This window comes from Gymnoscopelus braueri (genome assembly GCF_963280865.1).
Source record: "Gymnoscopelus braueri genome assembly, chromosome: 24".
Lineage (NCBI taxonomy): Eukaryota > Metazoa > Chordata > Actinopteri > Myctophiformes > Myctophidae > Gymnoscopelus > Gymnoscopelus braueri.
In genome coordinates, this window is record NC_137626.1 from 23,196,361 (window position 1) to 23,213,569 (window position 17,209).

A 17,209-nucleotide genomic window follows, 5' to 3' on the forward strand; every position below is an offset into this window, starting at 1 on the left:
TACATGAGTTGCTGTAACTTCATTAATTGCTTATTTGTCGCTGCGTTTTTATAAGCCAGGGCACTTATTAGGCCTATCTGTGATTTATCGGCTAAAGCACAACATCTTGCTAGGATTATCATTATTGATGCTATTTCTTTTTTTGTGGTGGAACTTTTTTCTGCGGTGGAAATGAACACTTGTACAAATCTTTTGAGAATAAACGCTAATTTCTTTGCTGGTCCCTTGCAGCGAGGTAGAGCACATCTCATTAAGCTATAGCCTACAGACATCTTTGTGTTCTTTTTTTTGTTCAACAGTGCTCTGCTAAACAGTGCTGTGTGTAATTTTCCACATCTCCTCCGACAATACCACAGCTGTGATTTCCTTTCTTAATTCCCACTACAGAGATGCTCCTATACAGTTATGTTGCGGTTGTCAGCATAGCGCAGCGGATCGAGATCGTAATAAAGTATGCCGTGATTTTTTTCATGTACAACCTGAGACCTGTATCCAGGAGGGGTATTAGGCTATCATTAGTTTTCTATGCCCAGTGGTACCTGGAATTAATCTCATGATATTGTCTGTTTCATATACATAATTGTGTGAAAGATAGCATTTTATTCCCTGCATGCGTCATAATATTCCGCTCCCATTCTTAACAGAAGTATAAGATGAGAGCCTGAGGGGGCGCAGCATAGAAAAGAGGGGGGGGGGGGGTAGGCGGCTCTCTGCTTTCTCCATCTCTAGTAGCACAGGTTATAGCCTCGACAAGTGCTGTGAGCCACGCAAAGCAGAACACACAACTGAGCAGAGCAAAGAGGGAAAGAGCTGGGTTTCATGCTCCGCCGTACGACGGTGTCGCACGCCTAAAATAGCAGATCTACAAGCTCACAACGTGTCGCGGATGCGACACGTTGTGAGCTTGTAGATCTGCTATTGTAGGCGTTCGACACCGTCGCACGGCGAAGTATGAAATAAACCGGGCTTTAGGAAGGTCAGTCTTTGGAAATGGAGGCAGGTGCGAGTGTGTGGGCAGGCAGCACTCACTGTGTTCTCCGAGCATTGTGCGCGTGTGCGTGTGCACGCGCGGCGGGGGAGAGAGTGCACTCGAGTGCGCTCACTCACGCTCATTCCCGCATGTGTAAGGGCGTTACCAGTGGGTTCTGCTGTGCTCCACAGCGCACCGAGTCATTTCCTATTGGCTCTCGCCGGCGGAACATAATTGCCTGTGAGAGCAGCCAGTCCGTTAAGAGTCCGCTACATGATTAGCTCCCTTCAGTTGACAGCCAGCCTTCTGACCCCACTGTGGGCTTTTGAGAATTAATGTCGCAGCAGAGAGTAACTGTGCAGAGAATGCACCGTCCCACAAACAGCACTGCTGTGTGTGTGTGTGTGTGTGTGTGTGTGTGTGTGTGTGTGTGTGTGTGTGTGTGTGTGTGTGTGTGTGTGTGTGTGTGTGTGTGTGTGTGTGTGTGTGTGTGTGTGTGTGTGTGTGTGTGTGTGTGTGTGTGTGTGTGTGTGTGTGTGTGTGTGTGTGTGTGTGTGTTCAATGGACTTGGATGGTTTATTTGTTGCGCGTGCCTGTCTGCGAACCTGTGTGCACGTGCAGTGCACACCTTGAGGCAAGTGTGTGTGTTTTGCCGCTAAGCTGTGGGGAACAGTGACAAAGGTGCACAGTAAAATCCGGAGTGTTAATTAGATTCTGAGAGTGAAAAGGGACCCTTTCGGGTCCATTAACTCTGTGTTAAATGAACATTCCATATTTTTTCTGTGTGGTTGGTGTGAAGGGGCGGTGTAGCGCTGAACAACGCCTGAGGGAGACTCTTTAAGGTTGCTGCGCTCCACGACATTGCTGTAATACCAATGAACCACTCCCTGTCAGCCAGCACAACACCAAAGGACATATTGCCACACTGTGCCGCTCCACAAGTTCACTCATGTGTCCCGCTGGAAGTGGCGGTGTCTGTTTGATATCATATGCTCCCCTGCACAAATTAAGTAGCTTTTATGATCCCAGTGTAGTGTGTACGTGCTGCGTGTGTGTTTTTGTTGTAAAAGTGTGTGTTGCAGTAGACACACACACACACACAGGTGTAGAGCTACGAGAATCGTAGCAGTGTCATAACGTTATAGTGACTTGGTATGACTTCTGCTGTGTGTGTGTGTTGGGGGGGGGGGGGGGGGGGTATAGCTGCAGGACTGGCACTGAATCACTATTGAGGGATGGCCATAATCCGCCATGTTTCTTTTCTTCTACTTGCTCAGTTTGCATTTCAGTTTTTCTCTTGTTGGCTACCTAGACAAATCATATTAATGAATGACACTGGCAGGTCCTCTACTATTATACCAACCTGATTGATTCCCTCAGGGGAAACGGGATGCCATTTTAGCAGGGATTAAATTCTGCAGTTTGGGCAGGATAACTTCATATGTTATTTATGATGATGCCACCACCACCATGTCGCTTAATCAAGTAGTAGTCTCATCATGCTACTATTGGACCGGACTTCAGTATCATCCCATGTCTCCATATAGTCACATTTTCTCAAAATTTCGTATTATGAGACAATTCGACAGCATACGATACATCCAGGTTTTAATGTCTTATAACTCGCCAAAATCAGCCTTAACACAGTTGAAACGGCGAAGCAACAGAGAGATTGACAGTTGGTGAATAATCTTCCTTCGCTCTGTCGAAGGGACTGCCATTTTGGAGATTTTGGATACAACTCCATTAGTACACACACCGGCCACATCATCTGTCAACCTGAGTGCGGTCCTGGCAGCAGTTTGAGGTTTATAAAAAAGGCTGATTTATAGAGCAAGCAGGGTATCCACCTGACCTTTTCTGGCTGACACGTGGCTTCATCCTCCACCCTGTGGGAGATGGAGACAGGGCCTGGCACCGCTGGGTGTCACACACTGAGAAGGAGATTAGATGAAATGACAGAGATGGCACACAATAAGAAGCATGGGTAATGTCAGTGGTTATCTATCATTTATGATTTTGTGTGGGGGTGGGGTGGGGGGGGGGCGTGCGTGCGTGCGTGCGTGCTCAGCAAATAAAGGTTTAAACAAAGTTATACTATCACCCGGGGAAGCATAATTCTTAGAAGAAGAAAAAAAAGAACAGTCCTTATTGACTATTGCTGTTTTAAAATTGCCAGAGGCTGCTTTTTTTTGTTTGTTGCACATGTCGATAGAATAACTAATCCTGCAGTATCCAGAATCCCAGGCTTACAAATTGAGATAAAAAACAAACTTATAATTATATTTAAAACTGCTATGCATTAGTGTCTTATTTGTTTTTTTTACCCTATTTATTTTATTTTCTCCATATGCCAGAAAAAGCAACAGTAAGCTAGGTTCACATCTGATGCAATAGGGATATTTACATCATTATTGCAATATCCAGCCCGGAAAATGCCTATCTTCATTTTTGGTTTATTTATTTTTTCCAACCCTGTCATTGACTTGATATGCTGTAGGTTCCTCTGAGCTCTGTCAGGTGCAACCTGTATTGCCCATTTTCCATGTATGAAATCTATGGGATTGAGGGGGACGATTTTGGCCCTGTCTAAAATCTAGAGGCATTTAAACTAATTGAAACTTATTTTAAAGTCATCACCGGTGACTAGAGTTCATGTTACATGCGAAAAAAGCGAATTACTGTTTTTTTTTTCTCGTTTTTTCGTTTATTTTTCTCTCCTGGAGCTGTCCTTGAAAGGGTACTTTAATGTTGAGATTAAAGCTCCACTGATATATATCAGTGTGGCCAATATATCGGCCATTTATTTACAACTAGACACCATCGGTGTGTAATATTTTTAACCTTCTAAAAAGTTAGCTTATAAAAATTGCTTATCTACAAGCTCACAACTCATCACGATGCGACACATCGTGATGCTATTTTTTTTTGTTTGATAGGGCTAAGCAACAAAAAATAATGTTCAGTTTACGCGTGTACTTTTACTTAAAGTTAAACGTTCTTTTAAGTTGGATTAGTAAATAAATGTTCTCCTGAAATCAGGAGGGCTGTACGCCGTCAGCCGGACAAAAGAATGGAGACTGAGAGTAGAAAGGGGACCATAGGCTTGCTGGCTGGATTTCTATGCCACCAAAACGTCTGAGGATTTTCAATAGAGCAACGTTATCACCCCTCGCTGCTCTCTGAATTCCTAATGCCTGGTTTTTACGAGGTTGGCAGGGGTACGGTGCCGTCTCCTCCCGTCTCCACCACACTCCCATCCCTGTGCTCATCCATTATTTATGGCACATTGGCACGCATGGGCCCCCGAACACACACACACACACACACACACACACACACACACACACACACACACACACACACACACACACACACACACACACACACACACACACACACACACGCACACAGGCCTTCATTCTCGCAACCCTAAATCAATACACACACTTGCATGCATACAAAAACGAGTGTACCGTGTACACACACGCTGTCTCAATCGACACGTGCCCATACACACACTTTCATTGTATCAGTGCCATCATCTCCAGCCATGTGAGACGATGTGATACACGACAGACCGTCCACTTTTACCCTCTTGCTCTACACGTCAGTGACATGCGCTCTCTCACACGCGCACACACACACACACACACACACACACACACACACACACACACACACACACACACACACACACACACTTTAACAAACAAACACCACACCCTTTCACATTCGCTGACACCTTAACTCCTGCAAAGTCCCATATGGCCTCTTTCTCAGCTTCGCCTTATGCCCTCTAACCTCTCACACCAACCCACACACACACACACACACACACACACACAAAACCCTACCCTACACACACACCTCTTAACCCTCTGCCCCCTGGGTGGACAGGTCAGCAAGAGCCACAGGCTCTCTGCAGGCCCCGGGCCCACATTCTCATCAGCTGAACAGGAAGGTGGGATATGAGGACTGCGAGGCCAGCGACTGAAGCCCACGCTTCAGTCAGATATCTCCCTCACCAACACCACCAGCTACAACAGCACCTAGTATGGTGTTTAATGTCTTAAAGACTTAAGTGAGAGGTGCCGCGTTGATTCCGTTCATATGAGCAGAAATGCGACATTTCTTTGCTTGTTTAACCCATTAAGGCCTGAGGTTCCGATTCTACAAAATGTCTGCTAAATCCTAACAGTTTTTTTTGAAAAAAACTCATGTTGCTAATGTCAGTGGTTCTCAAACTTTTTCATGTCAAGGACCCCAAAATGTACATGTATTCGGCCGCGGACCCCCAATCTCAAAATATTTTGATCCAGGGACCCCCCGGAAGCAAAGATTTGAGTTACAAATGTACCAAAAAAAGGTATATTCAAAGATTTGCACACATGTTCTTGATTTTTCAAAAAGAGCAGATCTACGAGCTCATAGCGCGGCACTCGGTGCCGCGCTATGAGCTTGTATATCTGCTATTTTTGAATAGCCAAAGTGTAAAATAACACTTTGCGTTGCGTTCCAGGTCTTAATGGGTTAAAAGTTTAAATGTCAAAAGACTTACGGGCGCGGGTAACGTTCCAGCCGTCCTCCGCGGAGACGAAGGGTATGAATCCTCTGCCGCGCATTCCGGCTTGGCTCCAACGAACACGATTGGCCGCGTTCGAGGAAGCTGGGCGGGGAGGGTGATCGCTGTCTCTACTCTCTACACTAGCGACTCCTACTGGTTGGTCAGGGCGCCTGTTCAGCACGAAGAGGATCTGGGTCAGATAACATTTTCCTCTGCACGCGTTACACCTTCCCAGTGAAACTCCTCACTGTCGGCTGGCGACTTTGTGTGTATCGCAGGAGACACGTGCGTGTCTACATTCTCCCACATGACCAAATTGTGGGGAGTATCAGTGGCACAAACGAGTGCGTGGAGAATTGGCATGACAACTAAATTGGGAGAAAAAAGGGGGAAAAGATCAAAATATATATTTTTTTTAAGAAAAAGGCTAAAGACTTGCAGTTAGGGCTGCACAATATGGAACAGAACACATATGCGATCAACTTGGCTACTCATACAGAAAAACTGAGGAAAATTGCGAATGCTTGGTCGAATAAATCTGGAATTTGCATCGCATTGAATGTGCATCACCTTATTTTTATTTATTTTCTCTCCCCAAGCACCATGCATATAAGATAAGACAAAATGACTTCACTCATTTCTGTTGCATTCGGTAGCACTGGGGTTTTACAGACGGACAGGTTGATAATAATTTTTTCAATAAGAGAAGGATGAAACTGACACATCAAGGCCTAAAGGTATCCTGAAGACACCGGCTAGACCCTGCGGTCTCTTGATAAAACGTTGTGTGCAGCAGCATAAATGATTCAGTGAGGGAGCAAACACTTCGCAAAGCCCAGCGCTTCAAAATATACTTCCAGCATTCCATATGTTAAATGGCTTCACTCCAGAGACAGACACACACACACACACACACACACGCACACGCACACGCACACGCACACACACGCGCACACATCAAAACGTCAGTAGCAGACAGTAAATATTCAAAGGATTGGACTCGGGAGTATTAAGTTGTTTTCCCCTCCGAATGCAAAATCGGTCACTGTCACTTTTTCGTTGAGACACTGACAAGTCATTGAAAATTCATTGACTCTCTCCTGCGGCCAGCCTGCCTGAACCAGCGCTAACCGCGGCCACGGCCTTGAAAAGGGAAAGCGCGGCTGTGCGAGTACATCTGGTGGCTCGGGAGAGCAAGCGGACCTCAGAAGTCAATTAGTCTGACATGAAGGGATCGGTCGTATTCGGAGCGTATCAGCTCTGCTCTGCTGTCTCAGCTCCGGTGGGACCGAGATAAACAATCAAGGTTCCAGCCAGTTGGTTGCTACACAGACGTAGCGTCAGATAGGCTAACTCTTCCAATCACTGTTGGACGAATAGGCTTAAGCCATACTTAGGGCTAGGAAATTGGAACGCGCACAACACACACAAAGGCTGGGCAATGGGAAGAACAATTGACACATTATCACACACACACACACACACACACACACACACACACACACACACACACACACACACACACACACACACACACACACAGGGACACAAAGACTGGGCAATGGGAAGAATCATAGACACATTATTACATACACACACTCACACGCACACGCACACACACGGGCAGGGCCCTGTCAGTGCTGCATATCCACTTTTGAAGTGTGTGAAGTGAATCTGATGAGCCCCGCTCTAATTAACCCATTAATCATACCTTTCAGATACCAGATGTCTCCACTCCCATTCCTTTCTGCCTGCGCACATGTTTCTCACCACACGGGACCTGCTAACCGCATAATTAGGGTACAGGAGCAGGCCGGGCCTCGCGCCGGGTCTTCGGCACAGCGAGGTCTCGCCGTTTACACAGTATTACCAGTTTACACAGGTTTTTTGGGGGATAGCAGAGGTCAGCCTTTCGGATCGACATCAGCATCCACTTGTCTTGTTTTTAACACCAGATGATTGTTTGTGTGATGGTGTTTTATGTCCTAATTATTTCTTTCCATTTCTATTTTCTATTCACTCTGCTAGCTGAGTGAATAATTGGGCTGCTGAGCCCAGAAATCAGGAGCACATTATTGCTGCCTCGCATCAGGTTCACACAAGGCGTCGGTGCAGTTGTTGAACGCAGGCCTGCTGACTGCAAAGCTAGACATTGATGACTTGCATGTAGTACGATGTAAAATTGTAACATACATTATGAGGATTGGGGGAAAAAAATATGTACAGCTTGCATCCAATCAGGGACACTAGGTTATAAATGCAATTAATGTCTTGGTGCACAGTAAAATCTGGAGTATTAAAGATTTTGCTGTGTGGGCTGGAAAACTAGCAATAGTTTGGGTCCCCAGGAATGGAGTTGAGCAGCACTGCAGTAAGAGATAGGAATTATTATCATCATAACATGGCTCACTTACAATTCTCAATTCTGCAGCGCTCTGATGCCATGAGTTCGTTTTTTTATTAATCGTTTTATCACGTACCCCAAGAGTGTGCCTTTTTAATTTCTCTCCTCAGACAAAAATCAACCCTCAAGTGTGATTTCCCTCTTTGTCTTTACCAACAGGTTCCCAGTGTTCACCAGCGTCTCCCAGTGAGATTTTCCGATGAGGATGACTGACGCGGCCCCCGCAGAAGCGATGAGGGTTTGCGAGGCCGCCAACGTGGCGTCAACGCCCAGAGAGCGTGAGACACTTGAGCAGAGCCCGCAGTCGAGAGAGGAGCACAGCGGTGACGACAAGATAGACACACAGGTAAATAAGCTCTCTAAAAACTTAACACCTCAGCCTTTTTCAGCTTCAGGCTTTAATTTAAGCATTTGGAGCTGTTTTTCTTTTTTTTCTTTTTTTTTGGGGGGGCGGGAGGAGGGGGTTCAATTTGCTCCATTCCAAAGCTGTACCGAAGGCACAGTTCACATGATAATAAGAGAGGGCATTGCTTCTTAATTGCTTTTTTCCCTTCTTTTAGATGGATTGGATATAGCCACTCCGTAATAATATATTCTAAGAATGGCTGGATTTATCAAATAGGCAAGCCTTGTATCTGACTGGAAAGTGTGTGTGGAGCGTGATTGAATATTGTAGTCAGTCCGGTTTGACTAATCGAGTGCAAAGAGCCTAATGAAGAATATATTGGGTGAGAAATATGTTTTAAAGAGCGAGAGAGAGAAATAGGCAGTCAGTCAGAGAATTTCCCTCAAACATTTCCTTGACCTGGCTGCCATCTGATTAAGATTGTTAAGTGAGGAAAGGAAATGGAATCTTTTTATGGCATTATCTTTTTTTTTAGAGAGAGAGATTAGAGGAGGAGGGTTTAGGGAGGGAGGAAGGATGACACAGGTCGGAGGAGCCCCGTTTGAAAACCAGCAGGTACAGAAAACTTTTCACCAAGCAAGATAGTGTATCTTGGGTAGTAGCAGAAGCAACTACCCACATAAACCATATTAAACTTAAAAATAAGTATATAATGCAAATAATAGCCAGTCTACAAGCTCACAGCTCTAATTTCTTTTACATTTTGGGGGAAACATTTTAAATATTTTCACCTGACATGCCCAATATAGGGATGAAGGGAGTTGCCCAGAGAGGGAAATATGAGGCAAATTCCTCGACAGAAAGACAAATCTATCTTTCACATTTGATCATATATTTCGGATCACTCAGGAAAAAATTAAAAACATTTTATAAAATGTAAATATGTGTGAATATTGTATTTAATACTTTAAGTTGACGATTAATTGTCACACAAATAATTGCGATTAATGATTTAATTGTGTTTTCGCCAGTGAACATATAAATACAAGCATATAATACAAGCAACATTTCACAGGGCAGATATGACAAATAACTTCAATATACAAAGAAACGACTGAGATATTTAATAATTTTACACTTTAAAAAAATATGTTAAAAATAGTGTTAAGAGCCGATCTACAATGCATTGTGACCTTGTAGAGCTGCAATTTCTTGTATGAACAATTTTCAACATGAAAAAGATTATGATGATTATGCAAAATAATTGGGATTATCTCAAATAATTGTGATTAGGTGATTATGTAATAATTGTGACAGGCCTAATCAGCACATTAGAAGACAACGATTTAAGAGCAGGGAGATATACGTACAGTACATATAAAACATGCCCCCCAGGGGAAAACGGAACCCTTCAGGAAAGCAGAGCCCACTATAATGGTGCTGGAGCAAACAAGTGCATCCAACCATCAGTGACACTGGCAGAAAAAAAAAAAAACATTGAATGAGCTTAACCCATTAAGACCGGGAACGCATCTATGTCATTTTAGATTTTAGCTATAATCATTATTTTATACTTCGGCTATTCAAAAATAGCAGCTCTACAAGCTCATAGCGCGGAACTATGAGCTTGTAGATCTGCTATTTTTGAAAATTAGTTTTTAAATTTTTAAAGCGAACGTTTGTAACTCAAATCTTTGCTTCTGGGAGTCCCTGGGACACAATATTTTGAGATGTGGGTCCACGGCCAAATACATATAATTTTGGGGGTCCTTGACATGAAAAAGTTTGAGAACCACTGATATAGCAACATTTAGATAGGATTTAGAAGACATTTGTAGAATCCCCAGAAGCAAAGATTTGAGTAAAAAAATATGTATTCAAAGATTTGCATACATTTTCACGATAAATAAAATATTGCTTGTATATCAGCTATTTTTTGAATAGCCAAATAAATTAAAAAAATGACACAGATGCTTTCCTGGTCTTACAGGTTAAATAGACCGCCAAATTGGTTAACTGCTTGACACGTCAGTGTTGCAGACATGTCACATAATACTGTACCTTGCCCACATAGTGGCCGATGTATACACGAGTAACCGCAGGCTATACATCAATAGGCAGACTGTAGAAAATAAAATGTCAATGTATTTTGTATATATACGGTACCTAATGTGTGTGTGCGCATGCGTGCGTGCGTATATCATTTATATACTGTATATAGATATATTTCCAAGTCATATATTCAAATACATTCTTTTGTCATTTTTTTCCTTATATTTAAATACAAATATATCGCCATATGGGAAGGAAAAAAGATTGCCACCGTTGGACCAGCTTATGAATAGGATCGTGGCCAAGCCAGGCTGTTGGGACAGACGCATGGAGAGAGGAGAGGGAGAAAGGTGGGGGGTTGGGGGGGGGGGGGGGGGGTTAGGAGCAGCAGAGGGAGAGAGAGGAGGAGAGAGAGAGAGAGAGAGACAGAGAAAGGGAGAGAGATGGAGTCAGGCAGGCAGATAATCTGGAGCCCAGATCCTGGCTTATGTAGCAACTTCCTGTGTCTGTCACCATGTGGACCGGAAAGACACCAGCATGAGGGAACAGCGGGGACCAGAAGACAAGACAGGAGATATGGAAAGAGAGAGAGAGTGTGTGTAAAAGGGAGGGGGAGTGAATGAATTGTAAACTTCTACATTAGATTTTTCATGTGTTGAATTAATTTCTGTTTGTTTATCATTTATATGTATGCTGACACGTAACACTACATACTATAATATAATTACGTACATGCAACATGTTATGTCATATGTAAACGCTTTCTGTTGTGCAACCCATATAAAGCTTGATTGAATTTGAGAGAAAGGGAGAGCAGGCCGAGAGGTCAGGGAGAGCGAGAGAGAGAGACATAGGTGATGGATGAGACCGGAAGAGAATCGGAGAGATAGAGAGCAGAGAGAAAAACGAGAGATGGAAGACCGTTGATGAAATGGAGAGATCGCAAACGAGAGAGGGAAAAATGATGCGATAGAGAGAGAACAAGGTGGGGTTGGGGGGAGGGGGCAGAGAGATGGAGTGGGCTAGAGGAAAAAAAGAGTATAAAAACAGGTAACAGGGGGGAGAGAAAGAGGTGTGTGTGTGAAAGAGAGACAAAGGGGGAGAGACGGGATGCAGAGAACAGGAGAGGAGAAAGAGAGAGAGAGAGAGAGAGAGAGAGAGAGCGAGAGAGGAGGGACAAAAGAAGGTATAGGGAGAGAGAGGGCTGAAGAGTGACGAGCCGCCGGATTCTGGGTGACTTTGCCACCATCTGCCTGCAGCGCTGTCCTCTGCGGCAGCAAAGGTGGCTGGTGACTGCCTGCTTCTGCTGACTTCAGCCCTTTCTCCTCGCCTCTCCTCTCCTCTCCTCTCCTCTCCTCTCCTCTCCTCTCCTCTCCTCTCCTCTCCTCTCCTCTCCTCTCCTCTCCTCTCCTCTCCTCTCCTCTCCTCTCTTATCTCCTCCTGGCATTGTTCTCTCCTGCACCGCCTGCCCTCGACACTCAATTAGCTGGCCTGCCACTTGGCCCCCGCCCTCCACGTCCATACGACCTGACATGGGGGACAAGGGGAGGTGTGTGTGTGTGTGTATGTGTGTGTGTGTGAGAGCCAGGGTGATGTATTAGCAAGGATTTGGGCGGCTACAGCTAGCAGTGGAAATGTGTGAGCACACAAAGGTTGATTTTAAAATGTTTTATTAGGTGTTATCTGGCCCTCCAGGCCAGGGGTGGAGGAGGGGTAGGGTGGGGTGTCCTTCGGTGTGTAGAGGGCAGGGTGGAAGGACTGGTGTGTGTGTGTGTGTGGGTGTGTGTGTGTGTGTGTGTGTGTGTGTGACGTGTTGTATTCAGACTGAAATGGTTCCTGGCAGAGCCCCCACCCAGCCCCTCCTCCTGACGTCTACCCACTGACACACTCCGTCTGTTTGCACGCAGATTTACTCATGTACACACATATTTAGACACACACACACACATTCATGCACGGCCTTTCTCTCTCTTGTGCGGGCGCGCACATAACATAAACTCGTACACATTCTCTCTGAACACACTTGAATACACACACAGACACATACAGTAAGTCAGTGGTGCGTGAAGCACAGGGGCAGTGGAGCTGTCTCATGCGCTGTTGGACGGGCTGGTCTCTGCCTTCCCTGCGATGCTTTCTCTCAGAGCCAGGGGTCCGATCCGCATGACCGCCGAACACAGTTTTGAGCACAAACCATGAATGCCGTGCTCTCTAAAACTGACCCAAATTCTTTTCGGCTAAAAGGCTTGGTGTTTTTCTAGAATACGTCTGAAGCTGAGAAAGCGTGTGTGTGTGTGTGTGTGTGTGTGTGTGTGTGTGTGTGTGTGTGTGAGAGAGGAGAAAAGAGAGAGATGGATAGATAGGAGAGCTTTCCGTATCGGCCCTGTTTCAATTATGTGAAATTTCCGCTACCTGGAAAATGACCCGTGTGATGCCGGTAGATCTGCTTTCAAATTAATCTTTTTACACCTAAAGTGTCTTCTTTTTTTCTTGCTGTCTGTTGCGAAGAACAGTTTGTGAATCTGTGCTAAGAACAATCCATACAGTACTGTATCGTGGGCAGTGGTTCATTGTGGTGGGAAAAATCGTAAATGCGGGCATTTTGTATTGACACGGTGCGTGCAGGAAAAGGTGTGAATTATTAATTCCAGCCGCAGCACATATATCTTGAATACGTTATTTTTGGGAAGTTTATATCAGATTCAGTACTGGTTCTAAAAATCCCATATCGGCTAGCCTTTCTTCGTGTGTGTGTGTGTGTGTGTGTGTGTGTGTGTGTGTGTGTGTGTGTGCGTGCGTGCGTGTATTACTATACTTGTGAGGGCCAAATGTCCCCACAAGAAGACATTGTGAGGACCATTTTACCTGGTACTCACACTAAAAATGGTTGCTTTATTACGTGTAGCACCACACACGTTGTGAGCTTGTAGGTCGGCTATTTGTAAAAGGGCTTAAAAATATAAAAATGGCCTTCATACAATCACCATCCTAAAATGTTAATTTCCTCACAAGTATCGTAATACAAACGTGTGTGTGTGTGTGTGTATATTTGTGTGTGTGTGTGTGTGTGCCATTTAAAATGGCAGAAGGCAGGGTAGTTCAGCATGTTTGCAAACAAATTGTTCTGAATTGCCTGAGCTCTTGTTCAGTGTGTGGGAAATCTAGGCCAGTCATGTTTAATTCAACGCGTTTCATTCAGCCATTTTCTCCCCTTCTCTTGTGTTTCTTTTTTTTCCTACTCACCCCTCCCCTGCTAAACCCCCCTACCTGCGCAATACCTTGGACAGCCTGTGAAGTTCTCAAAGGTACGCTTAAAACCTCATTTGCACTTCATTGTATGAGCATGTCGCCCTCTGAAAATAACTGATCTTCAGTGCAGCCTTTTCACAGCATGCCATTTTGAAGGGTAAACACAGCTGACGGTAATGACATTAGTTGCGGGTGTGCTGTGCTTCATTTAGGTGTCACTGAGTGCCGGCAAAGACGGCTCCTGTACAGTTAACCCATGCTGGCACCCAGAAACACCTAAATGAAACGCCTGTGATAAACCTTAAGGCTTGCGGTAACACTTGCTATGCATCCCATGTCTATGATGCATTATGAACATACTTACAGTATAATGTATTATAATCTGCTTATAACACTGTATAATTATAGTTATAAGAACTCATTCATGCTCATAGTGCTTTATAACAATAATCATAACACATAAAGCATTCTATAATTACTTATAAATGACCACTGACTTATAATGACAGTATAATGCATTTTAACAGTGATTACAATGCATTATAAGAGTAATTATGAAGCATTATAACATGATTATAATGTCTTACAATTATGAGAATTAACATTGAAAGTGTCATTATAAAAGTGTTACCATTACTACCGTAAGCTGTGTTATAAGTATACAGTTGCTGTATACTTGCATTGGGGTGTTTGCTTCAAAGCTTGAATCTTAGTTTTTAAGATGGACGCCTTTTTTTTGTCTGGTCTCCAAATAATTTGAGGCTGTTGTTCCTCTCTTTTTTTTTCGTGCCTCCACTGTGTGGACATTCTTGACATGTTACCGTTGGAATCACAATCCGTTTTTCTGGCCGAGTGCATGCACTAGGATGTAGATGTGGCTGTTTCTGTCTTCTACGTTCACACTTAACACAGTAGGAAATACAGAAATCTACAGACTAATATAAGCACTAATCCTATAGATTTAAGTTCAATCACTTCTTTCATACTTTTATATTGTAAAATGTGTTATTTCTAGATGTTATTTATGTTTGTTTTTGGTTTTACCCACCACAACTTTCTCACACATTCTTGACCACCATGTTCACATTATCTGACAATATCTACTTGGTAGCCAACAGGCGAATGGCCTGCTTGAATATGTCAGATCCGTTCCCATTTCATTTTACTCCTAAAATGACATTTTCATGTCACTGGAGATTCGCTTTCAATATTGTATTGTGCTGATGGGATTTTGTTTATTATATTTATGAATTTTGTACATGGCCTTGCTTTTATTTGATATTGTGTGTTAAAGTAGATATTATAGAGAATGTAATTTGTCTGTGTGTGTGTGTGTGTTTGTGTGTGTGTGTGTGGGTGTGGGTGTGCGCGTGCCTTCGTTATCATACCCAGCCCAGCACCAAACTGAAGTTAATGCGGAGCCTGGCAGTATGTGAGGAGTCTCCGCCTGCTACTACCCCTGAGCCAATAGAAGCACTTCAGGTAAAAAATACAGCACTCTGTACTCTTGGTGGTTACGCATGATTCAGGGAGAGCTGCGTTTAAACAAACAGGGGCTGTCTGTGTACTTGTGAGAAACAGGGAAGTATCGAACCATGCTACGGGTCCCAAGCCATGCCCGTTTAAATGGCAGAGTTTCTAATTAATTGCATTCCATCCTACAGACTAGATCAGCAATTTGTTTACAATAATGACATGCTTAAAATAGGGACGGTAGGTTGAAAGTGGCCCAAACGACCATGTGGGTTACCTGCAGGATAATGTCATTAGCTACCGTTGCGGTCTTCATTTGAACCAGATTACAAGCTATTGACACTGGAGACAGACGGATAGGTAATGCATATCTGGCAGGCTAACCAAATTTGTCTCCCTTAACAATTACTTCTTTTTTTTAAATTGTTTTACTTTTCCTTACACACGGTAAGGCTCTGTGTGAACTGAAGTCAATTATTGTATCTATCTCCATGCACAGTACATATCTGTCCTACCTCTAGTCATCTAGAGTCTGACCGATATACAGTATCACACATTATTTGCCTTTTTTACGACATCCATATTGGCAATTATACAATGTTTTTTTACCTGCCGTCCATATTTTGGGCATGTTATTATAACGCAACACGTTATGAGGTTCTAGTTTAGCTATGTTTGAATTTTCCTTTTTTCTCACGTCTTTTCTACACTCTCCAACAGAATTAGAATTGATTTAGCACGTTTTGAGAAAATAGCTGTTAAAGCATCAGAAAGCCGTGGGCAAGGACTCCACAAATTCAGGATCAATGTACCCTTCAATGTGCCTACAGTATATCTACATAGTACGCCAACACATTTCAGTCTGTCCATACAAGTCACATATGTTTCATTATACTCCAGTCTGACTGTCGTGGAAGGTCAGGTTTTCCTTTCAGCTTGTTAAAGAAATAATGGGTCGTAATCTCTGATCTCAGATCTGACAGAAGGCTTGATCAATAGCAGGCTGTGTCTCATCATCATCATCAGTAGTTACACTATGCAGTTCCTAGGTCCTGCAGCAAGGATTTTGTTACCCAAATCAGTTCTCTCTCTTTTTTTTGTTGAGGCTTTGGGCAACGTTCCAAATCCCTCCATCCCAACCCATTAGTGAAGGAAAGTCTTACTATTGCATGGCTCTCTGCAAAGACCCAATTTGAACACACACAGTTACATGAAAGCAACGCACATTCATGCACACACATCCCGCAGCTTGAATGTGCAGTTCCGTGCATGCGCGCTTAGTAACGCACACGCACAGAGTCATGCACACACAGCCCACAGCTTGAATACACACATTGCCATGCAAGTGTACGCACTTCGGCTGCACACAACTCTAACTTGAACACAAGTGCTTACTGTGCGCGCACACACACACACACACACACGCACGCACACGCACATGCACACACAGAGTACACAGGGTACACATACACCAGGTGAGCCAGTCAGCAGTGATCTCCCACTACACATTAAAACTGTGAGGGTTCATTTGATTCTGAGAGTGTACGAATGGACCCTTGCACTCAGGATTTCACAGCGTACAGTCTGGCACGGTGTGCACTCACACGACGTCTTTTATTACTGCCATCAATCATGTGAGGGAAATTACAATTTCCACATGTCAGCCGTGCAGAGCTATGGAGCACACTTAATTGAATAGGCCCGATATTTCCCCGGCTGCTGTTATTGGGGTGGGACGGGGGTCCAGCTGTCTCAGAGGGGCGCTCTGTGGCAAAGATAGTCTATAGATTAACACCGGGGGGCCATGATGAGGTGAACAGACAAAATGGTTAGACGCACTGTATGCCAGTGAGTTCAGCCAGAGTTATACTGTGTACTGTACATAGTCGCGTGCGGGTGTTGCACACAGGAAATGGCCGATCTACAAGCTCACCAACGGGTCTCAGCATGACTCTTTGTGAGCTTGTAGATCAGCAATCTGCTGTGATTTACGCATAACACACACATCCCTAAAACTCAAAGTGCATATCATTGGCAGCCAAATTTAAAAAACTGCATTTTTACGGCTTCGCCCGAAGACAAAGTGAAACTTATGAAGAGTGTGAAAGTTGTGGTTGATAGTTGATAATCTGTACATGCAAAAACAAT

At 44.0% G+C, this 17,209-nt stretch overlaps 1 pseudogene across 1 annotated transcript in view; it reads left to right on the plus strand.

Moving 5' to 3' along the window:
• The window catches only part of LOC308080657 (R3H domain-containing protein 1-like), a 66,758-nt pseudogene that overhangs the window by 10,481 nt on the left and 39,068 nt on the right, over nucleotides 1-17,209 (plus strand). The window contains exons 2-4 of the transcript XR_013935052.1: nucleotides 8,101-8,287; nucleotides 13,627-13,644; nucleotides 14,981-15,070. The product of XR_013935052.1 is annotated as a R3H domain-containing protein 1-like (transcript). The remainder of the gene's footprint in view (nucleotides 1-8,100; nucleotides 8,288-13,626; nucleotides 13,645-14,980; nucleotides 15,071-17,209) is intronic.